Source organism: Dasypus novemcinctus, chromosome 17, assembly GCF_030445035.2.
Source record: "Dasypus novemcinctus isolate mDasNov1 chromosome 17, mDasNov1.1.hap2, whole genome shotgun sequence".
In the NCBI taxonomy this organism is placed as follows: domain Eukaryota; kingdom Metazoa; phylum Chordata; class Mammalia; order Cingulata; family Dasypodidae; genus Dasypus; species Dasypus novemcinctus.
The window spans coordinates 60,102,110-60,129,599 of NC_080689.1; the positions used below are offsets into that span (position 1 = coordinate 60,102,110).

The following is a 27,490-nucleotide window of genomic DNA, read 5'->3' on the forward strand; positions in this document are numbered from 1 at the left end:
AATTGGTGGTGACGTAGCTCTTTCTTGGGCATCTTTTTGACTGCCTGTAGGACTGGCTTAAGCTGGTTTCCTTTGTTCCTGCTTAACCCAGGAGTGGGAGACTGAGGCAGTAGACTGCCAGATTACATTAAAAAATATTTTCTTCCTTTATGTGAAAACTAATCTTTGTTTCTTACAATTGCCCCTCTTTCTTTTAAACTTTTTAGTTTTCACATTTCCATTCTTCAAATTTTCTAAGCACTATCTCACACTCTTCATAGTAAGAATCTCCTTCTTTAAGGGGGTACAGATTGTTTTGCCTACATTGTATGGGCATTTGTTTGGTTAGGACAATTTCAATGAGTCTTTGAACTAGCCCTCATGCACATGGAATGATACAGCATCCAACTGTGGTAAGCACCCCAGCTGAGATAATGAGGGAAGTTAAGATGGACAGTGCAACCCCTTTCCATTTTCAAACCAATTTTCAAGCCATCCTGTGAGTGAATTACTAATGCCAGAATTCTCTGCTAATTCCTCAGATAGGGCTGTTAGGCCTTGTAAAGCTTTAGCAGTACTTTCAGGGGCAGTGGTATTGGGGATGAATGTACAGCAACTACCTCCAATCATAACACAGACTCCCCCTTTCTCAGCTAGCACCCTATCTAAGGCCATTCAATTTTCCCATGCCATTCTGCTAGGAGCATCTAACTGTTCTGCAATTCCCTTAACTGCATTCCTGGTGTAATTAATAAATCTCTGTTGATTATAATAGATATAATTAATCCAGTCTACATTTTTATTAATGGTGACCCACCAGAACGAGAATGACTCAAACCCACCTGTTACCTGATTTCTAGCCTTAAATTTATCTGGGACTCCTCAGGGAACTCCTATATTATCTAAATAGATCTGCTCATCAAAAGAACCAAGTAAACTTCCTTTCTCTCTTCCCTCCCTGGGATGATATTCTCTTTTCTTTTTCAAATGCCCATGTGAATGGGATAGCCAGTTGGACCAGAGCACAGGTTCTGCTCCACCTCTCAGGCAGTATTGGTTGGAGAACACCCTTTCCACAGTACCACCACAGGCCTGCTCGAGGTCTGATCAAACTGGAGAAATTGTCAGTATGATCACTGCTTACATTCCACACTTGTGTACATGAGGCCATAGTTCCAAGTTCCTGGAATCCTTTCCCCTGTGTAGAGACAAGCAGAGTGATTTCCTGGGCCCAGATAGGAGGCAGGTATGACCTTGATGTTTCCATTTTTGACCAGTGGGAAGAGAGAGGACAATGTACTACAATTTTCACCAGGAGTATAATTTTCATGCTTTTCCATACTGAGCAGAAAGGGTACAATATAAGCTGTGGGCTGGCCTTTTGCACAAGTGTAGCAGTTGTGTTTGTTTAGACTCTGGACTGTATATTTGATCCATTCTACCCAGGCATTTGGGGATATGGGGATATCCTGTCTCCATTTCTATGGCTTGGTTAAATCTTCTGTCTTAAGTATCCTGTTTTGGGATCATTTTGAATTGGGGAACTGGCCTTTGGTGGGTTTTCCTGTGGTATTTCTGAAAGGTTAGCTGGAGAGGGTGTTGTCGATGTCATATCTACAGGGGGAGGAAGGACTCCGATATCTTTACCTGTAACATCTTCTCCTATTCCATATACTCTATCAACCACTTGGTCCCTGCCACTGCTCCTGGCTTCTAATTTGTCTGCTTTCTGAATAGTTATTACTACTGGATTGCACTGAAGATTTTTGCACTCTGGTGGGGTATTACCTTTATAAAAGGTTATCTTACCCTTTAATGGCCTTGAGCTTGGTGAGACCTGTCCCATATTCATGGTCCATCCCTTATACTGGGTAGTCCACCATATATCATCCCAGGAGGCAAGGAGGGCCTCAACTGTAACCATTCCCCACTGGCTCTGGGCATAGGTATTTATTTTCCCCTCAGCCATCGCTGGTGCTCTAAATTCCCACAGTCTGTTACTTGGCAGGCATCAAACTGCACCATCTGGGACTCCAGGCCTTCAGTCACATTTTTAACTAATTTGATGGGGCTAGTTGCTTTTTCGGTTTGAAACATCATGGCTAGTATGATTATTTTCACTTGTAACTTAAGGTCTGAATTTCTCCTTTGGTACTCTGATAGGACGGGGGCCATTGTTGACTAGGACAATACACAGCTCCTCCTCCCCCCTGCTCCCCAGGTATTGTTTTTTCAGTGTGATCTTTAAAGAATCTGGGGCTGAAATTACTTTCCAAGACTCAGATGAAGTTGTTGGGTACTTATTGTCTGATTGAGGTACTGGTCTCTTTACTCGAGTGTAATGAGTCCAGGCTTTTTCTGCCATTAGGATTGAAGTTTCAGGTGTCAGCAAGACTTGATAAGGTCCTTCCCAGGTCGGTTGGAGTTTGGACTCTTTCCACAACTTGATTAGGACCCAGCTGCCAGGTTGGTGTTGGTGGACTGCAAATTCAAGAGGTGCAGTCTGAGCCAGCAAACCCTGATGTCTGAGGGATGACAAAGTAGAAGACAAGGCCAGTATATAATTTTGAAGAAAGAGATCCTCCAACTCAAAGGAGGGGAGTTCTCCAGGCTTCCCAGGGAAGGGCAGACCAGAAAGCATTTGATAAGGAGAAATTCCCAGTTCCCTCCTAGGGGCAGTTTGGATTCTTAACAGACCTACAGGTAAACATTTAACCCATGGTAATTTGGTTTCTAAGACCAACTTAGAGAGATGTTTCCTTAAGGTTTGGTTCATTCTTTCCACTTTCCCTGAGGATGGTGGGTGCCAGGGTGTATGGAAATTCCATGTGACACCTAGACCTTGCATAATATTTTGCAACACCCTGGATGTAAAGTGACTACCATTGTCTGAATCTATGTTTTCTACTAACCCATATCCAGGAATGATTTCTTCAAGGATAATTTTTGAAGTCCCTAATGCTGTAGCTGAAGCAAGAGGGTATGCTTCTACCCACCCTGTCAGGCGATCCACAATAACCAGAACATACTTTAGTTGACCTACATGGGCCATTTCAGTATAATCAACCTGAATGCTCTGGAATGGTCTAAGGACAGGCTCTCTACCTCCTGGACCTGCTTTCTTAAAACTTTCTTGTTAACTTTCTGACAGATTAGGCACTGTTCACTTATTTGTTTGGCTATAGTAGAAAGGCCCATACACCCAAAATGCTTGAGGACCAGGTCACACATGCCCTGTACTCCCCAGTGACTACCTTGGTATAAAACTGCTAGTAATTCCCTCATTATTTGCTTATTCAACATCTGCTGGCTGTCTGGGAGGAGCCACTTCCCTTGGCTATCTAAGGTTGCCCAGTTGTTCTAGTTCTTTTACTTACTTTTCAGAGAATACAGGGATTCCAATTTCTTTTGGGATTGTTGGAGATTTGGACCTGAAGGGTATCGGGAATGAAAGAAAGAGAAAAAGGAGGGTGAAAGAAAGAGAAAGAAAGAAAGAAAAAGAATGAGAGAGCTGGGATCAGGAGGTCTGTGAGTAGAGACTCATCAGACAATTTTATTGTTTACAAGGGGCTCTCTGTATACCCCAGTCTACGTGACAACAAGCAGGAACACGTAGCCTACATGATAACAAGTAACAACACAAAACCTATGTGACAACAACAAGCAGCAACATGCAGTTAACTATCAGCATTACCCATAGTCTAAGGAATTTTTAAAAATCTTATCTCAAGGTACAAAGTCTAAGTGTTCTTTTCACTACAAAAGGTATGTGCTCATCTTTTCTTTCAGCCTTTAACTTCTTCATCCCATTTGCCAGGGACTCTTAATTACTGCATTCATTAGGGTGCAAGCATAGCCATGGAGACAGCACTAGCATGGAGACAGCATGTCTCTCCTTGTGAGGCCACTGTGCCTCAGTTTCCAACATCTCCCCCATTTTGTGTTGGTCAAGGTGACCATGCCTGCCTTAGGTTGCCCTCCTCTTAGAGTCTTACAAATCATTGACTACCAGCCAAGCTCTTCGACAAGGGGAAGTTATTGAAATGCTTTTGCTAGCACCAGATTATTCGCATGTCCCATGGCTGTTACGCTTTGCAAGTTTCTTCGAAAGCACTGTCTGGCACAGGCAAGAATCATGAGCAAAAGAACAAATATGATCCCTATTCCTAAAGCTGACAGGAAATGCTGTGATTCCACCAATTAACTAGGTTAAATTTTGTAATATGTGAAATCATATCTGAGAAAATATCCTTATCATTGGCCACATGAATTTGATTTTGAGACATTTCTAATATTTTTCTTTGTAATTCAATTATTTCCAGAGAGATATTACTTTTATGGCCTAGCAAATGATTAATTTTTATTTCTCTATATCAGATGAATTATAGGCAAGAGGAGTAATACAAAATTTGCTTTCATTCCAATCACATTTCAATCCCCTTAACAAGTTTAAATTACACAATTGATCTCCAATATGCAAAACAGCTGATTCTAAATCATTAACCTGATTATTTAACTGTTCATTAATGTGCTCTTGGCTATGCCACAAATCACTAGCATTTTTATGCCAATCATGCACGTATTGTTGAGTCTGAACAGTCTCATGCAAAGTGACAGCAGTGGCTGCAGCAGTTGTGATGATTCCAATTAGTCCCATTATACTAATTATTAGGAGTCCAATAAATATTTTTGTCTGTTTCATGATTTCTTGCGCCATGTGAAGCAAAAGCTTTCAGGTGATGACTGCCATATTTGGTTCATTTGCATGGGAATCCATTTACCTCATCATCTTCTGGGTATTGTGACAGTGTCTCCATCCTGCAACACACTTTCTGACAGACATGTATACAAGGCACCATTTTTATAAAACAAGGCATTATATTTTATAGTTATTTTTCCAGTAATGAATATGAAAGGATCCCTGACACATGCTTTCAATTGATAGGTTTAATTGTAAATATTGACCTGTTTGACTGTAATTATCAATCCATTCATAAGTAGGGGCAATTCCAAGAAATACTATTCACAAGTTTTTATGTATATTAAGACTATAGGTGTCATTAATTCAAGGGGTTGGTAACCATTTTCCTCTACATTTCCAAATAGTAAAATTGTTAGTATATATCACTTGTTCACCCAAGAATAGAGATTCTGAAAAAAGATATTGCATATTACTAACTTGTTGACCCTTGTTTTTAAGTCCATACCACATAAATCTGCCATTATATTCTTTGGGGGTCTCCATAGGAGCACTTTCCCATACTATTACATAGGAATCATTAACAATGACAGATCCTCTTCCTATATGGCATTCCTGCCATTTCTCTTTCTTTTCAGGTTTTTCAGGTGGACAATTATAATTTTGCTTTTTAGTTACTGAAGAAGTATATGAAGGAAACAAAGTTATGAATAATTTTGTACCATTATTTTTCATGGTAACCACAGTCCAATTTTTTGTTTGCATGCAAGGGGGACTCTTTTCAATACATAATGGTCTATGATCAAAAGTAAGGATAAGATTCTATATTTCCTTCCCTTCTTCATCAGGTTTTAAGGGTAGTCTGTCATCTATAGGCCCAGGAAACACATGTGTTTTATTTAAAAATATAGGAAATGATGGGTATCACTATGTTAGAGCATGTACTAGAGGTGGGTTAGGAATATATGCCTAATATGTATGACTTTCACCTGCAAAACCCAGAGTTACCATTAATACAATCAGGAGAGGAGAAATCATTGTTAACATTCTCTTTCTTCTCCTCTATATGTGGTTTAATCCATTGAGCTGGCAGCCAAATTTGTTCCCCATCTTCTGTAATGACCAGAGCATATCCTTGCCCCCATACTTTAACCTTTCCCTTTTGCCAAGTGTTAGTATATCTTTCCAATATATTGGCTGATATTCAGCTGAGTCACACGATACCTTTTCTTTATTCTTATTCAATGCATAATGCCATTCAGCAGGCGTTATTGAATCATATACATTAAGGAAATTTAAAGTGAATGAAACTTTTGCCAATTGGTCCTTTGGTACTGTAATGCCATCATTTCTGTCTTGATTTTAGTATTTGCAATCTACCCCTGGATAGAGATGGCAGTCTCTAGAGTGACCAGACACTATTGGGTTAAGTCATTCACTTTTAGCAGGGCCTCCCATGCTGCACACAATTGCTTTTTTATATTTTGCTTTTGGCTTCTTTTCAGAAATGTAATTAAAACCCAAGGGTTACTTGGTTTAGAATTTTGCTTTTGCCACAAACTCCACCCAAAGCCAATATTGGTGCTTACCACATCCAATTCATAGGCTAAGTTAATGTCCACAATTTACCTTCCTTTTATTATTATTTAAAGAAGCTTGCTGGAGGTTTTCCTACTTCCATGAAGGACATTTCCCAATTAATACATACAATGGTTTTAATATTTGAGCTAAATGAGGAATAAAGATATTTAGCACTTCAACAATATTACAAACTCTAGTAACATGAGAAAACATTGCATTCCATCAGTTACAACAGAGGGCATAGTTTTATCTCACTCAACCAAACCACATTTAGGAATTTGATAGAGCAGCAGGGACTTTGCAGCCTGTCCCAATTGTTTGCCTAGTTCAGGCTCTTAAGATAAGATACTCTTGTCTCTGATGTTTCTTTTCATTCTGAAAAAAGAATTGCTGGTTAACATAATGTTATCAGTAGAGTTTCACCCACCCATTTTTTCTACGCAGCTAGATTATTATCACCATGCCAGGACAGAGGGTTGGGCTATGCACACAGCTTTGGGGATGGGTTTTCCATAGGTAGGAGAATGCAGGCTGGCTTGACTTGCCTAAGGAAATATTAAAGAAAGTCTTAGCACATTTTAAAACAAAGTGATAGTGACATTGTTGGATATTAATTTTTTGCAACAAACTAGCAATATTTGGGACTGCTGCATACTACAGTGTTGTTATTTTAATTTATGATAAGAGGCTGTTTCTGTGACACATGCCTTTTTATAATAATTAAAACCATAATTAACCACATTGTACTTTTGTTTAATATTATGCTGAAATATTGGTAAATTTATACATTCTTTAGTATTATTTGAAACTTTTACTCATACAACTTTAATTAATGGGGTTAAAAAATCTTGTTAATTTTATAACACTTTAAACATTCTCTACCTAACTTATATTAAATGAACTTAACTATTTTATTATCTTAATTTTTCTTTCAAGGTAAAAGAATAAATTTTTTTGTAACTAGTTTGAAATAGAAAGCTACTTTTTAGGATTTGATTTTGAGAAAGCAGATTTGAACATTATTTTCCTTTAAAAGAGATACGATCCTTTTTTCTTCAAACACTGAGGAAATGATGAGGTTAAAGAACAAGAAGCTATTTTGATAAAACAGACTTTCTTTGTATACTGATTATTCAGGAAACTTTTACTAAAATAGATTAATGACTTGAGAGACTTTGAAAAAAGGACAAAATTTTTAACTTTGCATTAGTATACTATTTGATACTAAACCTTCTAACACTTTATAGACAGACCCATCAAATCTTACTCCATTTTAATCATAAAAATTTCTTTTGCATGAACCTTCTACACTTCCATTATTCATTCAGGTTTTGTCCCACACTCTACTCTTTTGCAATAATCAATCATTTTATCTTAGGACAAAATCATCTCCTGTTTTCTTAACAATAAAAACACATTCCATATATCCTACATACTAAGTTACTGGCAAACTTCTTATAACATATAATTGGCATCAACACTAAACAAGCTTGTTAAAATAATAAACTTTTCTTCACTTTAAATACTTAGTAGCATGCAATACCAGAAACAGTCTTTTAGAAGCAATAGTTGGCAGGAGAGGCTGGCCACCAACAAGTTTTCCTATTATAAAATTACCTTTTACTATTAGTACTATTAATTCAGGTTTTGTTTAATAATGACATTTTGGAATTAGCCATTTAAATACCTTAATTTAAACAATGCTTAGCTAAACTTCTTATAATTATTTATAACCATAGAGACTATAATTATATTATTTTAAGACAAATTTTATCTCCACAGAACACATTCCCTTACTTAAAGTTACCACAATACCTTCTACAACTTGCCACATGCATTTAGGTCCCTTGAGTTTATGAAAATTAGCCATCCTATTTCAGGACAAAACACACCTTTTTGAAAAACTTATTAAATTTTAGCCAGCATTCCCACAAACTTTTAACCTTCTTTAATATTCATTTAAGTTTACATCCTTCATTTTATCCTGTGAAGAAAAATAAAATATTCATTTCAATCTAGGCAAGAATTATTTTTTATGAAAAGACTTATAGTAATTTTGTTAATGAAGACTTAAACTTTTTGTCATTGTAGAGATCTTATTAACATTTAGACTTATGTATTAATATAAGTGCTTATTTCATTTTTGGCCATTTGAGTAGAGCTCTTTTAAAAAATTTTTATTTATTAATTTACACCATCTGGAGGTATCAAAATATACACTGAAATTGAACAAACAGACAAACACAAAACAATTAAAACACACCAATACAAACATACAGTTTATAATTGACTCATCAACAATGCTTTTGTATTAAAGAAAACAATTCTAGTAATTCATAACTTTCAGTAAAGTTTTTAGCACTTGCAAATATGCTTCTCCACATCCCGTTTGATTACACATTACTCTGATGACTTTGAAAATGTTACATACCTAAAAGAAGACTTGAGTCACACTGCTTTGGATGTCACATGACCCTCGATGAGGTCTTTTCCTTGGTTCCTGATACTGATTTGGAAGACTCACTAACTTCTTCGGGCCCTATGTTGGGTGCCAGATGTTGGAGACTTGGACCTGAAGGGTATCAGGAATGAAAGAAAAAGAAAAAGGAGAGAGAAAAAGGAGAGAGAGAGAGAGAGAGAGAGAGAGACAGACAGACAGACAGAGAGACAGAGAGACAGAAAGAGAGCTGGGATCAGGGGTCTGTGAGTAGAGATTCATCAGACAACTTTATTGTTTACAAGGGGCTCTCTATATACCCCAGTATATGTGACAACAAGCAGGAACACATAGCCTATGTGACAACAAGCAGCAAAATGTAGTTAACTATCAGCATTATCCATAGTCTAAGGAATTTTTAAAAATCTTATCTCAAGGTACAAAGTCTAAATGTTCTATTCACTACAAAAGGTATGTGCTCATCTTTTCTTTCAGCCTTTAACAGCTTCATCCCATTTGCTGGGAACTCTTAATTACTGCATTCCTTAGGGTGCAAGCATAGCCATGGAGACAGCACTAGCATGGAGACAGCACTTCTCTCTTTGTGAGGCCTCAGTTTCCAACAGGGGATGGAGGGTTTCAGGAATGTTAGTTCCAGAGGGGAACAGAGGGAAACCTCTTTGGCCTTTTCATCACCCAGTCTGTTGCCTTTTGCTTCAAAAGTGTGACACTTCTGATGCCCATTGATATGTATGATGGATATTTCCCTTGGTAAGAGCAGACTGGCTAACACTTGTTTTACCAGTTCCACATGGACTCATTCTTTCCCTCTGCTATTGATCAATCCCCTTTCTTCCCAAATTTTTCCAAAGATGTGGACCACACCAAAGGCATGTTTAGAATCTGTGTAGATTGTAAAATATTTTTCCTCTAACAATTAAAGGGCTTGATTTAATGCATACAGCTCACAAGATTGAGCTGACCAATCATTGGGCAGTCGGCCAGCTTCTTTCACCTCACAAGTTAGTCCATCAACAACAGCATAGCCATTATGCCTTTTTCCTTCCAGGACCCTAGAAGACCCATCTATAAACAATTTTACCCCTGAATGTAAGGGAAGATCCCCTAGGTCAGCCCAGACTTGGGTTTGGTATTCAGTTAAGTTAAACAATCATGTTCAGGAGTTTCTACCTGGTTGGGATGTACAACCCAACAATTTGATTGTCTGCCCAACAAATATTAGTGGGACAAAGAATGGGACCTCAAATCCTTCTCCTTTTACCCATGAGACTGTAAGGGAACTTCCAGAGAATTTGGTTCCTCTGGGAAGATAAGTCACAGAGGATCAGGCTGCACCAGTTTCCACTAGAAATGTAATTTCTTCATGATATGGGCCCACCCTTAGATTTACTAAAGGCTCCCAGTGGGCTTTAGAAGTGAGGAGCCTCAGACACCCCGAATCCTCAAAATTCATGAGGGGAATTACCGGACTCTCTTTTGCTAAACTCCAGCATTCCCTTTTGAAATGACCAATCCTCCCAGTGAGAGCACCTTGCAGAGCCTTGCATTCTCCTCCTCCCCTTATCTAAATAAGCCCAAGTTGCATCTTTATCTTGCCTCTGCCTATTCCCTCCCTGACCCATCTCCAGTCTTTTCTTAACAATTTGATCAACTTTGCTAATCATAACCTTTGCTCTCTGTTTCTGCTTTTCCTTCTCTTTCCTTATAAACACATTCTGGGACTCTCTCAATAACTCTTCCAATGACTTATCCATCCATGTTTCTTTTTTCTGAATCTTCCTCTGAATGTCAGGCCAAGACCCTTTTACATAGCTGACTTTTAACATTCCCTGAGCCACAGGATCATCAGGGTCCATCCCTGAATATTTCCTCACTTGGCCACTCAATCATTGTAGGTAAGCAGAGGGCATTTCATCCTTCTCCTGGGCTGTTTCCAAGGCCTTCTTCAAGTTTTGAGATTTGGGTATGGCCAATTTGATCCCCTGTATAATGAGGTCTCTAAAATCTTTCATTTGTGCTCTGTTGCTCAGGTCATTATTATCCCAATTAGGGTCTGTGTTTGGGAACTTCTGTTCTGCTGCCATCATCCCCTGTCCAGGTGGATGCTGCCTTTCCCACTCCTTCATAGCTGCCCTCCACACCATTCCTCTCTCTTCTCCCGTAAAGAGGATATTCAGTATGACATAAGTACAGGCCAGGTGTATAATCTAGGACCTAGGAATTGATCTACTTGTTCAGCCAGCCCCACTGGATCTTCCATTAGAGATTTCATCTCCTCTTTGAAGTTCCTTACTTCAGTACTTGTCACTGGGGCATTGACATAGCCAATCTCCCTGGCCCCATTGGTACTTCTCTCAGTGTATACAATGGCTGAAAGGAGTTTTGTTCTTTCACTCTCTTCTCCTTACATGCTCTGGGGAATGGAAAATTGTGTATATCATTCTTACACTGTTCCAGTTCTTTCCTCAGCTGTTGGTGGGTTGTAACCGGTGCGGCTGTTGACCCTGCTTGATTCTCCAGTTCCCAAGGGTTTAGAATGGGTTCTATTGGGCCCTCCATGTCTAATGACCCTTCTTCTGGGAGGGGAGGGGGAACATGAGGAGGAGGGAGATTAGACAGGGGGTCCCAGGCTTTAGTTTCTACAGCTTTTGTTTCTGCAGCCTTAGTTTCTGCAAGCTTAGTCTTGGAGCCTGGATTTTCAGCTTTCATAGGATAGAAAGTGGCCCCCTTTCCCTTTAACCAGCACATGGCATAGTCAGACTCTTCTTTGGAGAAGGGTGTTTTTCCATTAACATACAGTACAAGGTCAGCACAAAGCCAATCCTCATCTGACCCATATTTTGGCCAGAATACACCAGGCAGTAAAATACTTTCCTTGGTCCAGATACAACAGCAGTACTGAATCATTTTCTTCTTGTCTTTTCCCTTGGTCCAATCACTATTGGTCCAATGACTTAACATCCTCCCTAGTGGACTATCTGGAGGAATGTCTCCGGGGGATCCTACACATACCCCCTTCTGCTTTTTCCCAGTTGACCGACAGCCTCTATTTTCCATTCTGAATCTTGTCTGGGTCTCTTTCTTTTGAATCTTTTGCTTTGTCTGTCTCTGGCCCTTTCCCTCATGGGAGAAGGGAAATGCGAATCGGGACTCTGCACTCACTTCTCACCGTATGTCACACGTCTCAGGCACATACAGTGAACCTCAGACTCATCAGAGTTCCCAACCAGCAAGGTAATACTTAATAGCCTTTCTTCTTACCTTGGTCCATGCATGGAGTCACCTGGTCAACAAGAGGCAGATTTTCCCTTCTCTTTTTCTCGTCCACAATTGGCAGATCTAAGCATCTGTTCCTGGGCCTCTTGGCTGCCAGAGGTGAGGCCCCAACCAGTGGAATCCAAGACTGCTTAAACAGCGGGGTGCGCCTCCCCGTCGTCCACCCCAGGGGTCCGCTCTCTGAAACCTCAGAATTCCGGACAAGCCCCCAAACCTGTTGGAAAGAAATCTTCTGCTGGAAGAAAATAAGGCTCACCTGATTGTGGAGAAGAAAAGAATTTATTCTCAATCTTGCAAGAAGGGGCGCACAACCAGAAAATGTGGCTGGTGTGCCAAACAAGGAAAAATGACACAATTTACAGCCCTAAGTCTAGCACACAAGCCCTTCCTCTGTTTCTCCAGATTGGACACTTCAGAAGTGACAGCCTATCCGAGAAGATCCAACTTTCCGCGCAAAAGTTTGTGATTCACTGCTTACCCCATCACATTCCAACCATTTTAGTTTTTATCTGCTCTCCTTTGCCAAATAAGGAATGGAATTTAGTGCTGAATTGGTATTGACTTAGCTCTTTCTTGGGCATCTTTTTGACTGCCTGTAGGACTGGCTTAAGCTGGTTTCCTTTCTTCCTGCTTAACCTGGGAGTGGGAGACTGAGGCAGTAGGCTGCCAGGTTACAGTAATCAATATTTTCTTCCTTTATGTGAAAACTAAACTAATCTTCATTTCTTACATTAGGTAATGACTACAACCCATGGCCAGCAGGAAGTAGTTACAGAAAAGAGAGCACTGCCCTTCAGCACCTCTTTAAGACTAAAGGTATAAACTCTTTAAGGGTAAAATAAAATTAATAGATGGATGTGGAGTCACAGGAAATGCAGGTAATTGCCAGTGGCCCATAGGCCATGGGTGGGAGGCTGTTTATCTCTTTACAGATAACCCGAGTTATGCCTGAGGGACAGTAAGAAGGTGCAGCCCCACCCTTGGTAACCATGGCAATGACTCCAGTCCCCAGAAACAGTTTAGCAATGCAAACTCTATATACATACCAGTTGGTCCAGAGAGATTCTGAAGATAGGGATGCCGAATCTTAAGTAAACTTAAACTTGGCTTCAAGGGGAAATATAACATAGCCTGTGCTTGAATTCAAAATGATCTAATTCTGTATCCAACTGTGCCTAGAAATTCAATTAAGTAATATAGGTCCTTTAGACTTTGAATGTTCAGAAGGGTGTGTATTCAAGGTTGCATCCAGAGTGATTTTGGGCCATACGTTAAGTTAAAACCTTTATGCTAACTCAAAACCTATCTGGTACACAGGCAAACACTTAACTAACAAAGAAAGTTAATTTTTTTCCATAAAAGCATCATTTGACTTCCCACCCTGTACAAAAGGAACTTGAAAACTTTGTTGCAGGTCAGGTTTTGAACAGACAAGTCCTGAGTCCTGCTGGCCTTAATGAAATCTTTTTCATTCCCAAGATCATTCGAGTCCTGGCCTTTCTATATGCAAATAATTGAATCTCTCTCCACTTCTACAACAATAAATGAAAAAAAAAAAGCAATGACTAAGCTATCAGGAATTCAAATCTAGCAAGATACTAAGAGAATTATATACCATAACGAAAGAGGTTGCTGTTCAAGAAATGCAAGGATAATTCATCATTAGGAAATTATTAATGTGATCAAGTATGTTCAGAGAGTAAAGGATAATGATTAGTATTTTGATAGACATTGAAAAACCACTTGTACAATTCAACATTCAATCCTAATTTTAAAAATACACTCCTGTTGATTTGGAACTGAAGGGAATTTCCTTTACTTTATAAAGGGTAATTATCCAAAGTCAACAACAAGCAATAAGCAATAGGGCAAATCTAGAAACAGTCACATTAATGGAAGGACTGAGACAGAAATGTCTGCTCTCACTGCTTCCAGGCAACTTTCCTAGGTGGGGAAATGATGGTCAGTGGGAGAGGGTTGAGGGACCCAGTGAGGTGCAGGGGTCAATAGGAAGCCCCAGAGGTAAAAATTTTCCCTCATATGGCTAGAGGGTAGTGGCATAGGGAGTTAGGTTTTCTTGGAATGCTGGAGGACTGGCTGTTTCTTTGATCTGTAGGGAGTAAAGGGTTTCTTTATCTCCCTTTGACATGCAGGCACTGAAGGTTTTCATCTCCCTCTCACATGCACATCGCCAAGATCTCTGTCTCCCTTACTCCCACCTCTACCTGGTTTCTTTGTTTAACCTGTGGAGAAGTGCCGTGCCCTTAGACACATAGGCTTATGGGGAGGGGGGTAGACTCTCCCCAGTGCATATGAGGGTGACTGAGCTACAGCTTGTTAATTACTGCAAACCTCTAACAGTTGGCTTTCCAAATGAGTGAAGAACAGGTTATGACTTAATGATATTTGAGAAAAAGTAGATTGCGGTCACCCCTCGGGCTGAAGTGTGGTTTGCTGGCCTGGCGGGGGAGCAGCCGCAGCAGGCCAAGCTGCTGTCCCCATAATAGGGTGGCTGGTCAGACTCACCGCCACCCCTGAAGGAAGCTCGGCATGGGCGCAGAGTGCCCTCGGGTCTCCCCTTCTCGGCAGCCATGCTTCCGCGGCCACCCCTCCTCCCGGATGGCGCCACACGATGCCTTGTAGGGTGGCACCCTTCTTCTTCTTTCTCCCTGCGCAGGCGCAGGGCGGAAAATTCCAGTCTGCCCTTTTCCCCTCCCCCGACAGCAGCAACAGCCAGGCGTGGGCGGAAAAATCCAGTCTGCCCTTTTCCCTCCCCCTGACAGCAGCAACAGCCAGGCGTGGGCGGAAAACTCAAGTCTGCCCTCCACCCCAGCAACAGCAGCCACCAATCCCTAAACCCTGCCCCTTCCCCCAGCAACAGCGACAGCCAATCCCTAACCACCACCCCTTCCCCGTCCAGTACCGCCCACTGACCTTTCACCGGCAACCGATCAGAACAGGGCGTGGCTTCGACCAATCAGCCTTCCCCAGCCCCTATAAAACTGTTGCCTCTCCCTCAATAAAGTGGACTTGCATGTTTACCTTGTCTCCGCGGTAGTTCTTCTGCCATGTGCCCTCCAGTCCTGAGAGCCCCCGACAAGGGCCTGGCCTCCCTTGTCCCCAGTTCATCGCCTGCTTCTCCGGGCAACCCCTTCGTCGCCTGCTTCTCCGGGCGACCCCTTCGTCGCCGGCTTCGCCGGGCGACCCCGTCAGCCGAACCGCGCAACCCCTTGTGAGACCGATCCCTCGTCTGCTGCCGGACCGACCCCTCGTCCCAGGTGGGACCGACCCCTCGTCCCAAGTGGGACCGACCCCTCATCCAGAGCTGGACCGACCCCTCGTCCGCAGCCAGACCCCACCTCTACCGACCGAGCAAGCCGCCACAGTAGATAACTCACAATAGTCTCAAAAACAAATTCCAGGTGATTAACCATATAAAGCAAAAATAAACAAACACATAAATAAAGGTACTAGAAGAAAAAAGCAAAGTGTTATTTCAAACCTGGGACAGAAGAGGAGTTTCTAAGATTGATTAAAAAAAATCTAAGAAGCCATAAAGGAAAAGATTGATAAACATGAATACCATAGAATTAAATTTCTGTTCAGCAAAAGATATCATAAAAGACAGAATAAATTGCCACTTCTGATTATCATGAAATAATTCAACTAGCCCTTTTGCTGAGAGCAATGAGGAAACTGTACAAAATAGATGAAATACTTGTTTTTGGACATTGAACAGGCAGAGCAAAACTGAGACAAGGAAGCCTTCCAACCCCCTGCGTTTCTTCCTGGAGGCTCTTTCTGGATCAGGTCGTGCAAGAAAGGGGTTTTCAAATGGGGCATGACAGTCTCGCTGAGCTGAGGCAAGGGCCAAGTGGGATGGGAGCTTCAGGAGACTGAGAGCAGTGGAAGTTTACAGAGGAGGAAAGCTGCAGAGGCTTGTCTCCAGAATTCCGCATAGTGTTCCCTGTGAATGCACACAATGGCTATAAGAGAGAAACAAGCAAAAGCCAAGGGGAGGAGCTAGAATCTGGAAGTCTATGGAAGCTGCAAGAAAAGGAGAGGGCATCTCCAAAAGATAAGAAAGTCAAGCAACCTGAGGATTGTGAGCCAGCCAGAGTGCTGCTGATGCCGGGAGGAAGCAAGTCTTCTAACCTCTGATAATAGAACTAGTGAGAAGTTCAAAATGCTGATGGAGCTGCTTCCTAGTGAGCCTTTTACCTAGACAAGGTGAGAATGTCACCTGAGTTCAACCCCAAGTTTTATCCCACTCAGAAGTCTGCCTTAAGCAATGGAAACAAGGAACTGATTTAGGGAGAGCATAGTCAATTTTCCTGAGTGTCTATCCAAGACTGTTGTGTTTGGAACAAAGAATGATCCTTCTTTAATCAGAATAAAGTATCATGTCCTGATAGAGATGTGCAATGTATCCATCAACAATAATAAAATGAAAACAAGAAAAATTGCATTTTCAGTAAGGACCCAAATGGTTTTTCATGTCTTTTTAATAAAGAGAAATAGATTTAAAAAAACAAACAAACAAGCAAAGGGCTTTCATTCATTCATCAAGTGTTTACTGAGGACCTGCTGTGTGACAGCCTGTGCTGGTTGCGGAGGTGACACTGAGGAGCACACCAGGGCACACCATTGGTCCCTTGCTTACATGGGGTCAATGTCTTGAAAGTGTGATCAGAGCCAGTATCTAGGTTCTCAGCTTCTTCTTGAGAAAGAATTCAAGGATGAGACACAAATTGATCAGGCAAGCAAAGAATTTATCAGGATTGTGGAAAGAGAAGGAAAGTGCACCTGCAGGGATGCAGGCAAGGGAGGAAAATGCAAAGTTCTGCCCTGGGGTCTGTGATTTACAGGGATTCAGGACTCCAGGGTATGCCCTGATTGGCATACTTGAGACACAGCAGGGGAACTCTACTGGGTGATCCGATTCCCTTAGCGGGTTAGGGGCTGGGTTAGGGGATGCTGGTGGGGGGTGATTGGCTTCTGGCTGCTGTCCACGAGCTCTGCAGGGTGTGCTGACCGCCGGTGATCAGCCTCTGGTCACTGTCCATGAGGCGTGAGGTAACCTGAAAGTGGGTGGGGTGGGGGTGCTGCCCCTCTGGCCCTGTCCCCCTTTCCGCCATGTAATGAGGTTGCCTCCTGATCACAGAGCCGCTGGTGTGCGCTGTGTGCTGTAAGCTGCTGGGTGTGTGCTTGTTAGCTGCCCCTTCCTGATTTGCCCCTGTGCTCAGCACATTCATGCTAGCCAGCAGGCCAATGCCTCAGTTTCTCTTGCCAGGCTTATTAGGTTTTTCTGCCCCTGCCTCCTTAGGTCCCTATCTATCCTGCCTCCAAAGGTTAAACAACAGTTCAAGGCAGGACACCCAGGAGCCCCAGAGGGCAAGCAGAGGCCAGAGGCTCGCAGGCAGCACGGAGGAGGCCCAGAGCTGGCCGCTGGGAGGGACCCCTCGGCTCTGCTCTGCCCTCAGGCCACATAGTGGCCCATGGATTTCTTGCAGACCCACTGTAGGTGGCATCACAGTATATGTCATTGCACATCTGCTGAGTATGGACACAGTCCTCTGTGGGCCTGTTCCTGTGCTGCCAGTTGTCCAGCTGCTCCTTGCTCAAAAACCTGGAAATAGAGGGACGTTATTCAGCTAGACACAGGCAGTGGTCCTTGTCCCTGCTGTGGCACATGGAGGTAAACTGACACGGCTCCCCAGTCCCCTTGCAGCCACAGAACAGGGACAGAGATGCAATGCCCTGTGGGCCTGGGTCTGCTGAGGACATCCTGAGTCACTGATGATCCAAGGATGGGGAGGGTGTCTGTGAGGCGGCAAGTTGGGGACAGGAGAGGGGAGGGGTCCTTTCTTTCAACTTCTACCCCAGAACTCGCACGTCCCTGCAGAGCTGGACCCCTCCCTGCACCTTCCCTGGTGTGTCCAGGGTCTAAGCAGCAGCCAGGGCCCCTCGGGGAGGCCCAGCTTCCCATCACGTGATTGTCCCTACCTAGTCCCAGCCCTGGATACGAGGTGTGCTGTCCTGGGACTACATCTGGCCAGAGCTTCTCAGGATGCTTCACAAAGCAGCACGGCCTTTTTCACACCCACACAACAGTCTCAGGAGCACCCTGTGTGCTGGGCAGTCATGTCAATTGAAATGACCAGAGCTAGTGAGGTCTTTTGTTAATAACCTTGACACATCCTGACGCTGACCCCCACCAGATGGCCACCCTGGGCCTCGATGGCCTTGGTGCTCCTCAAATCGAATGTGAGTGCCTGGCCTTCCCAGGAAACCTGGGTCTCCTGCTCGCGTGCCCTCCACGGCCATGGGATTGACTGACATGAAAATTGAGATTGATCTGCACCCTGTGGGCCAGGGGGTGTAGGGTGGGGACACCAGTGCCACTTGGATGCTGCGCACCGGCCCACTCTGCTCTCAGTGCAGAAATTCCCAGGCAAGCATGAACAGATAACAGCAGAAAACAGTGCTGGAATGCGGGACTCGGCGGTTTTGCACAGGAAGCTTTGGGACATGTTGTTTCCTCTAGTCTTCTCAAAGTTGAGACAAAACTGAACAAGATGAGCTGGGTGCTTCGGAAAGTGCAAAAGCTACTAGCGAACTCCATTTTCCTCTATCAGGAGAAGCAACAGAAATTTATGAAGATGCTGCAGAAAATCCAGGACTTGTCAGCAAATCTTCTGACCCAGTTGGTTGGCTAATCAAGATGACACTGGGGAAGCGGACTTGGCCCAGTGCTTAGGGTGTCCTTCTACCACAAGGGAGGTCTGTGGTTCAAACCCTGTCCCCCTTGACCTGTGTGGAGCTGGCCCATGCGCAGTGCTGATGCGCGCAAGTAGTGCTGTGCCACGCAGAGGTGCCCCCACATAGGGAAGCCCCACGTGCAAGGAGTGCGCCCCGTAAGGAGAGCTGCCCAGCACAAAAGAAAGTGCAGCCTGCCCAGGAATGCCACCGCACACATGGAGAGTTGATGCAGCAAGATGACACAACAAAAGGAAACAGATTTCCATGCTGCTAACAACAGGAGCAGACATAACAAAAAACGAAAACAGAAACAGGAACATGCAGCAAATGGATACAGAGAGCAGACAATGGGGGGGGGGGGGGATAAATAAAAAATAAATCTTTAAAAAAAGATAACACTGAGTAAACCTTCAGAACTTGTTCAATGAAGGAGTGAAGCAGCATTTGAGAAATATGTAACATCATTTTAGGAATGACAATAAACTAATCTGAAGCAACTTAATCCAGAATAGTTATTTTAAATTGTGGTGGATACATATTTAAAATGACTACTTATAGCAATATCAATGGAAAAGCTACATGTTGCAGCTATACTACTGAAATAAACTTTCAAATGATTGCAGATAAACATAATACAGTGTTTCTTTTTTTTTTCATAGCACTCTGTGACTTAGGCTACAATCTAGTTATTAAATTCAGAATTCACAAAATGACCTTGAAAATAAAAACTACTTCTAAAAGGTATATAATTCAAGAGTGACATTGTTATCATAAGCATTTTATAATAGTGTAACTATTGCTTATTCTCCTATTAATAAAACATTCAATTCCTTCATTTAAAAAGTCAAGATTGGGGAAGTGGCTGTGGCTCAATCAGTTGAGCTTCCATCTACCATATGGGAGGCCCTGGGTTCATGTCCCGGGGCCTCCTTGTGAAGGCAGCCTCGCCCGCACATCACCGAGAGCCACTGAACTCCAAGTGCTATTGAGAGCCGACTCAGCAGGGTGATACAACAAAAAGGGAGACAAGAAAAACACAGAAAAGCACGCAGCAAATGGACACAGAGAGCAGCCAACAAGCAAGCCTCAAGGATGGGGTGGGATAAATTTTAAAATGAATACAGAGACACAGAAGAATGCACAATTGGACACAGAGAGCAGATGGCAAGCAAGCCTCAAGGAGGGGGGGGGGTGTTAAAAAATCAAGCCTGATGACTGGAGAGGAAGCCCAAAGGGACCTGAGGGGCTGAGGGAAAAGCATGCTCCCTCACGCTCTCAGGGTGCCCCGCCACTCGGCTCTGCCTGCCCTGCTGCTGGCATCTGTCCACCTCCGGGAATCTCCCCACTCATTGAGGACAGTGGGACTTGTCCAGGTTTCCACTTCCAGTGCAAGGTGCTCAGAGGAATTCAATATTGTTCCCTGCCTGACAGGAGACATGAAGGTTATGGGCTGTGCCCTCCCCTAGAGGAGGAAGGTCAAAGCACCGAAGTCCCTTGTCACTCACCAACCCTGTCAGAACCATCCCAAGCCCCCAGCTCTGACCTGCTCTTCCTCAGAGGACACCGAAGCCAGGTGAGCTCCTTGGGACACACAGAACTGCTCAGCCTCCTCCAAGACTTCTTGACATCAGAAAAGTAATACAAGCTCCCCCTGAAGAACTTCCGGCCTTGCAGGAGCAGCCAGAGAAGCTGAGCTGGACCAGAGGTGGGAGGAGAGGGAACCAGCGTCTGGTGGTGGATGTCCCAGAGCTGGCCTTCCTGAACCCGCCAGCAGCTGGCCACTGAGGCCCATGTCCTTGAGGCTCGGTTCCCCAAGGGCAAGTGCTGCTGGGACCACATCCTCGTCCCACTACCCAATTCCCCAGGGAGCGGCAGCTTAAGATGCCTGGCTCAGTACTCCTGGGACACTCGGCTCTGCTATCAAGAAAGACTCTCTGCTGAGACATGTGTTTTCTCACCATGTCACTTTATTTCCCATCTCACTGATGCCACCGTACAGTACTCTCCACCTCAATTCCTGCCATCTCTTGAGGAAGTTGTCCATCCATCCAGAGTCTCCCTTACTTCCTTGACTTGATCTCCATCCACTCTGGCTGCCCACACCCAGGACTATCCCAGGACTTCCTCATCACCTGCTCACCTGCCCTCACAGGTGTCACACACTAAGAGCTCATCCTGTCACCAGGATCCCCAAGTCTCAGCTCTTTCCTCCCTCCCTGCCACCACATCCTGCTCTTTAGTATCATCTCTACCGCAGCTATTGAAATGGAGCCACAACACTCATTTCTTCATCCATATCTTCAACATTCATACATTCATTGTTCGACATGCCTTAGCTTCTATGAGCCGGAGACTGTTATAAAAAGACCAATAAGACACGATTCACGCCCTCGAGGAATTTACAGTCTTGTGAAGTGAGACAGATGTAAGAAGGGGATGGAAGATGCACTAATTAAACACCACATACAGGTTAGAATAGAGGCATGAAAGAGGGTGTCATCTCTGTCACCTGGGCTGGGTAGGGGGGCAGCTTAGGAAGGGAATCCAGGATGAGATGATACTTGAGATGAGTCTTTAAAAAAAAACTGAGGGGGTGAGGAATGGGAAATTAATACTTAGCTGGTAGAGAGTTTCCGTTTGGGGCCATGGAAAACTTCTAGCCAGAAAAGATGATGATGGTAGCACAATGTTGTGAATGTATATACGAAAGAGTTAAAATGGGAGCTTTTATGTTATATATATGTTACTACAATAAAAATTTTTTTAAGAAAACATAGAACTGTACAATACAAAGAGTGAAGCCTACTCTAAACTATGGACTATAATTAATCATATGATTATAATAATATTGGTTCATCGATTGTAACAAATGTACCCACTAAGGGAAAATGTTAACGATGGGCAAAGCTCTCTACCTTCTGCAGGATTTTTCTGTAAACCTATAACTACTCTAACATTTAAAAAAAATTTTTAATCAGAAAAACACTTTTAAGAAAAACAAAAAAACTGAGGAAGAGTTTGCCAGGGGATCAGGTCTGAGAAAAGCCTTCCAGACAGGGGAAATGGCAGGTGCAAAGGCCGGCAGGCATGAAATGGCATGGCACTAGCTGATCTGTGCAAAACCTGGGGTGTGACCCCCATGCAAGGGGTGGGGGAAGAGCCTGGAGAGGCTTCCAGCACTAGATCTTATGCCCATGACAAGGATTTTGGATTTTTCCCTGTGAGCAATGGGAAGCCCTGAAGGGTTTTACCGCTCGCTCAGATTTGCACTGTAAATATTTCAACGTGGTGCAATGTGCAGGTGCAACTGGAAAAAAAGACCATCCTGCTTGGGCCAGAAACATCCATCAGAACCCAACTACAAAGATCTCAGGAAGAGACATGCCGTGTGGACCAGGTGTTCTCAAAGTGTGTTCCCTGGACGAGCAGCATCGTGCCACCTGGGAACCTGGTAGAAATGCCCCTTCTCAGGCCCAGCGCAGACCTGCTTTTCCAGAAATTGTATCTGAGCAGTCTGTGTTTTAACAAGGCCGTGTGTGATTCTTATGCTCTCAGAAGCCTCAGAACCAGTCATCTAAGCCCAGGGAGGCTCAACTATGGCCCAACAGCTGCCTCTTTTTATAAATAGTGTCACTGGAGCAGCCAGGATTCATTTACACGTTCTCTTTGGCTGCTTCAGCAGAGCAAGATGACAGCACTGAGGATCCGTGACAGAGACTGTGGCCCACAGGTCTCAATTTTACTATTTGGCCCTTTAAGTAAGTTAAAGTAATGATACTGCACCCTGACTGCCCATGTTTTAAAACTTCATGGTGCTGAGGCTGCATCCCAGACCAAAATCCATAAGATTTTGTACATGAGCCCCAGGCATGCACTTGGGTGACCCCAATGCGCAGTCAGGATGGAACACCTCTCAGTCCATACTAAAGCAGGAGGGCAGCAGTGGGGCTCGAGGAGAGGCAGGAAGGAGGAAAGACTTCCAGGCACTGGTCCGCATGGCCAGTGATTCCTTAGACTCGACTGGAAACAGGGGAAAGAGCAGGGGCTCGGCACTGCCTGCCAAGTCCTCATTTGTCAGCCCCCATCTCTCCAGCAGCTTCTCCCAACCATCCCTTCTCTCCCCCAGCTCCCTACAGGCATCCTGCTCCTTATTCAAGTACCATCCCAACCTTCTTCAAGGCCAGTCACTCAACGTGCATTTCACTCTCCTCCCTTTCTCCTCCTCTATCTTCAAACTCTACTTCTTTGTGTTTCCCTTCCCTAAACCTCAGGTGAAGCCTATCCAGATCTAGAAACACTCTCAAGTTCACCAAAATATTAGCAAGGGGTTCAGATGGAAATCAGGCAAATTTTCATGGCAATACAGATGCTTGTTTTCTCATCTTGCAATTTTTCAATATTTGCCACACTGTTTATAATTAATAGAAACATGTTGTAATGGAGAAATAGATGATGGGCATTGTTTTTTACTCTTCCCCTCATCTCTCCTTCCCTCTCAGCTACGTTCCTTGACAGACTCATATACCTGATCTATTCATGCTGAACAACTGTGATCTGCTTCCACCTCCACCAAAACTTCATTCCAATGATGTATTAATTGCCTAGCCTCAGTGGACGCGTTTCAGTTCTTATTTTACATGGCCTTCTGGCATGTGCCAGAACTGACCACTCCCATCTTGACATTCTCTCCTCTTTTGGCTTTCCCACATGCACATCTCCCAATTCTCCTGTCCTCAGTTGGTTCACACACACATCTTTCCCTTCTTGCCTCCTGAAGGTTGATTCCTGGCCCCACCCTCAGGCCTCTTCTGCATTTTATCTCATACAACACCCCCCCACTCCCACTCCTGCAACCAGAACCCACATACCCGGGGCACCCAAGCCTATGTCTGCAGCCCTGGCCTCTCTCCTCAACTCCAGACAGCCTTCAGGTGACATCCACTTGGGTGTCCCCCAAAGCACTGCAGCCAGCATGTGCAAATCTTGCTGCTCCTCTTCCTCCTTTATTTCTCAGTTGGGGACCCCTCCATTTGGCCACCCAAGTCAGAACCTCAGGGTTCTCCTTAAAAATCCTTCAGTGGCTCCTCATTTTCTGGAGGAAGAAAGCCAAGCTCACTCAGAGGCCTTCCAATCTAGTGGTGGGTCTCTCCAGCCCTGCCTACCCCTCTAGCCCAGTATTTTTCAAATTGCAATCACCGACCGATTAGTGGGTCATAAATTTGGCTTATCAGCTTTGACAAGCTTTGCTCTTTTTTTAAAGAATAGAATATAAAATGTCAGAGTGAGTTCATGCAGGAAAGGTTTTGCTTTTTGAAACTTGCATAGATAGATTACATAGATGATTAGATAGATGATAAATAGATTTCCTTCCCCCCCTTCCACAAAAGGTCCCTTCTCCCCCTTCTTTTTTCCTGCCCCCTCTCAGTTCCCAGTACTTGCTTCTAACTTAACACCTCTTTCACCAATCTATTGACTTTGCTTACAGGTCTGTCTCCATCTTGCATCTTGAAACCTTCTCAAGAGCAGGCATCATGTCTTATTCATCTTTAACCCCTGACACATGGTAGATGTTCATGAAAGTGTCAGACACATGCTCAAATGCTGCCTACTAGCTTAAGTGCATTACCTGTGTTGATTCATTTGATCCTCCCTGTGAAGCAAATCCTATTGCCCCCATTGTGCAGGTGAAGCTCAGAGAAGGTAAGTAACTTGTTCAGGTTCACACTGTTTGTGATAGCTGGATGTCACAAACAGGTTGTCTGGCCCCACAAGCACACTCTGCCATTACCACACACCTTCATCACAAAGATCTGGTTTGCAAAAGGAGAAATTTGGAGGAGACATCGTAAGCCACCTGAGAGCAGGGACATAGCTTCTCACATCTTCTGTGCTACCACCGGGGCATTGAGGAGCCGCGTTTATCGGATTTGTCTTCTCTCCACCACCCTTGCTCTTTCCCACATGGGACACATGCTTGAGGCTAAAGGGGCACTAACGTCCCAGCAACTCTGCCCTTCCCAGGGTGGACACTCCCGACCACTAACTTTGGGTTCTTTGTAGCTGCTCCTGTGAAGCACAGGCTGCACAGAGGGTCTCCAGGCTGCTCTGCTGCTCCTGGATTTTCATGCTTAGCAAATTGGTATTACTTATATTAACTTTTAGCCTCTGGATCTCGGCCTGTGCCTCCTTCAGTCTGTTTTCTAACATGTGGGTCTGGGAATTTAAGAAAGCACCCTTCATTCCATGTTTTAGGGTCTCTAATTCTCCCCTGGCATTTTCCAACTCTGCTCTTACTCCTTGGAGCTCAGCTTTTGTCTGCTCCATACTGCCCTTTGCCATTTGAATCTGGGCAACAGCAGTTTCCAAATCTCTTTTTAACAACTGAATCACTTCATCAGCACTGTCCGACTGACCTCTTAATAACTGGATCTCAAAAGTGCTGTTGTCTACACTGCCTTTTGTAAAGGGCTGGGTCTGGGAATTGAAAGCACTTGCATTTCCCAGAGCTCCCCAGAGCCTCTGGATCTCGGCATTGGGCCCTTCCAAACTGCTGCTTAACACCTGGTGCTGAGTCCTTAAAACACTGCCACTCCCCAGACTGCCTTTCAAAACGTGGCTCTGAACACTAGCATTCTGTAAGCTCATATTTGCCAAGTGTAAACCTGCCTTTAACAGCTGAATTTAAGTGTTGGCATTTTCTACGCCTCGGCTTAACATGTGGAGCACAACCCTGGTGTTTTCTGAACTGCTTTGTAAGAAATCTTGGGTCTGGGATTTCAACGTGTTTGCATTTTCCAGAGCTCTCTTTAGGCCCTGGATCTCAGCATCTGGCCCCTCCAAGGAATTCCTTAACATCTGGGTCTGGATATGGCAGGTGCCAGCATCTTCTAGAACTCCTTTGACCATCCGGATGTCAGCACTGGTGTTTTCCAGGTGACTGCTGAGCATCTGGATCTGAGAATGGACACTGTCCACCTTGTACTTCAGCATCTGCATCTCCACAGCCCACGTGCTAGAATGCTCTTTAAACAGCCGGAGAGCTTCCTGTATCTTGGCCACTGTGCCAAAATGGTAGGAATCTGCAGGGAAGGAATTGCAGAGGTCAGGCAAAGAGGCCCATTTCATGGGGAAGCATATAGATCTACCAGCGTGTTCTAAAGATTTCCGTGGGGAGATGCCTACACCATGGCTCTGAGAGCACCCCCAATGAACTGTGGCTGCCCTGACCATGGACCAAATAGCCAAAGACCTAATTAGCCATCACACATGAACTAATGGGCCCAAAGAATTGAAATTCTTTTTTACTGTAAACTAGCTATCCCCATACACACGCCAAGAGTCATGCAGGTGAGACTTGGATTCTTTTCCCGTTGTAACTGAACTTAAAAATAACTCATTATATAATTTAGAGCCGTTGAAGTTTAATTCCACAGAAATTTCACCCTTAGAAGAGTCATAGAGAAAAAGAAGATATGAATAAGGCCCCTGTTTTGTCCTGAGCTATGTTTGTACACCAACCATTGAGCCTCTTGATTCGTCATTGTTACTCCTGAAAACCATGTAGACCATGAACATAAGTTTTCTGATTACAAATTCTGGGGGGGGGAGGGGGGCGGGGAATACAATAGGAACAAAATAGGTGCTCCTGGCAGAAGGCCCCTGTTCAATCCACAGTGCTATGATGCAGGTGTGCCACATCTTCAGGTCACCCAGGGCCTCTGAGCTGAAATCGCCTCTGAAAGGGCTGGGCACCCCTACAGAAAAAGGAGGACAAGAGTCCCTTCAGAGCAATTTGGGGATATGAGAGCTCTGAGTGACAGATCTTGGCCACCAGGGCCGTTCAAGAAACTGCAGCCCTTTCCTCTGCAGGATCTTTCCCAGCAAGCCCACCTGCCACGGCCCCTGGTCTGCCATCACCCTTTGTTCTCCTTCTGAGCGAGAATTTCATGCATCCATGGCCACCGCCTGGTTCTATCCTCCCCTCAGGACCCCTGTCCTATTCCTCAAGCCCTGGCTAGGGGAAGTGGGAGACCACCTGGCCTTTGGAGGCGTGAGAAGAGAACAGGAAATCAGGGTTAATCTTCAACAAAGAAGCAAAGGCAATTCAGTAGAGAAAGGATAATCCTTTCAACAGATGGTGCTGGAACAATTGAAGAGTAATATCCAAGCAAATAAAAATGAACTTCAGGGAAGCCACCTTGGCCCAACAGATAGAGTGTCTGCCTACCAGGTGGAAAGTGCTCGGTTCAAACCCCGGGCCTCCTTGGACCTTGTGGAGCTGGCCCATGCGCAGTGCTCATGGCGCAAGGAGTGCTCTGCCATGTAGGAGAGTCCCATGCACAAGGAGTGCGTCCCATAAGGAGAACCACCCAGCTTGAAAGAAAGTACTGCTTGCCCTGGAGTGGCGCTGCACACACAGAGAGCTGACACAAGAAGAAGACGCAACAAAAAGAAACCCAGATTCCCGGTGCCACTGATAAGGATAGAAGCAGTCACAGAAGAACACGCAGCAAATGGACACAGAGAACAGAAAACTAACTTCAAGCCACACCTCACACCTTTACACAAACACTAACTCAAAATGAGTCATTTACCTAAACTTTAAAATTTCTGGAAGAAAATGGGAGAATATCTTCATGACCTTGGGTAAGGCAAGCAGACTGAGAGAAGGTATTTGCAAATCACACATTTGAGAAAGGATTGTATCTAGAATACATAAAGAATTCTCAATATTC

At 44.0% G+C, this 27,490-nt stretch overlaps 1 protein-coding gene and 1 pseudogene across 1 annotated transcript in view; both read right to left on the reverse strand.

The window, feature by feature from the left end:
* Positions 1-27,490, reverse strand: part of ADD2 (adducin 2) — a 213,747-nt gene that overhangs the window by 180,750 nt on the left and 5,507 nt on the right. The window lies entirely within an intron of this gene.
* LOC139436764 (C-type lectin domain family 4 member F pseudogene) lies at positions 24,696-25,999 on the reverse strand (annotated as a pseudogene).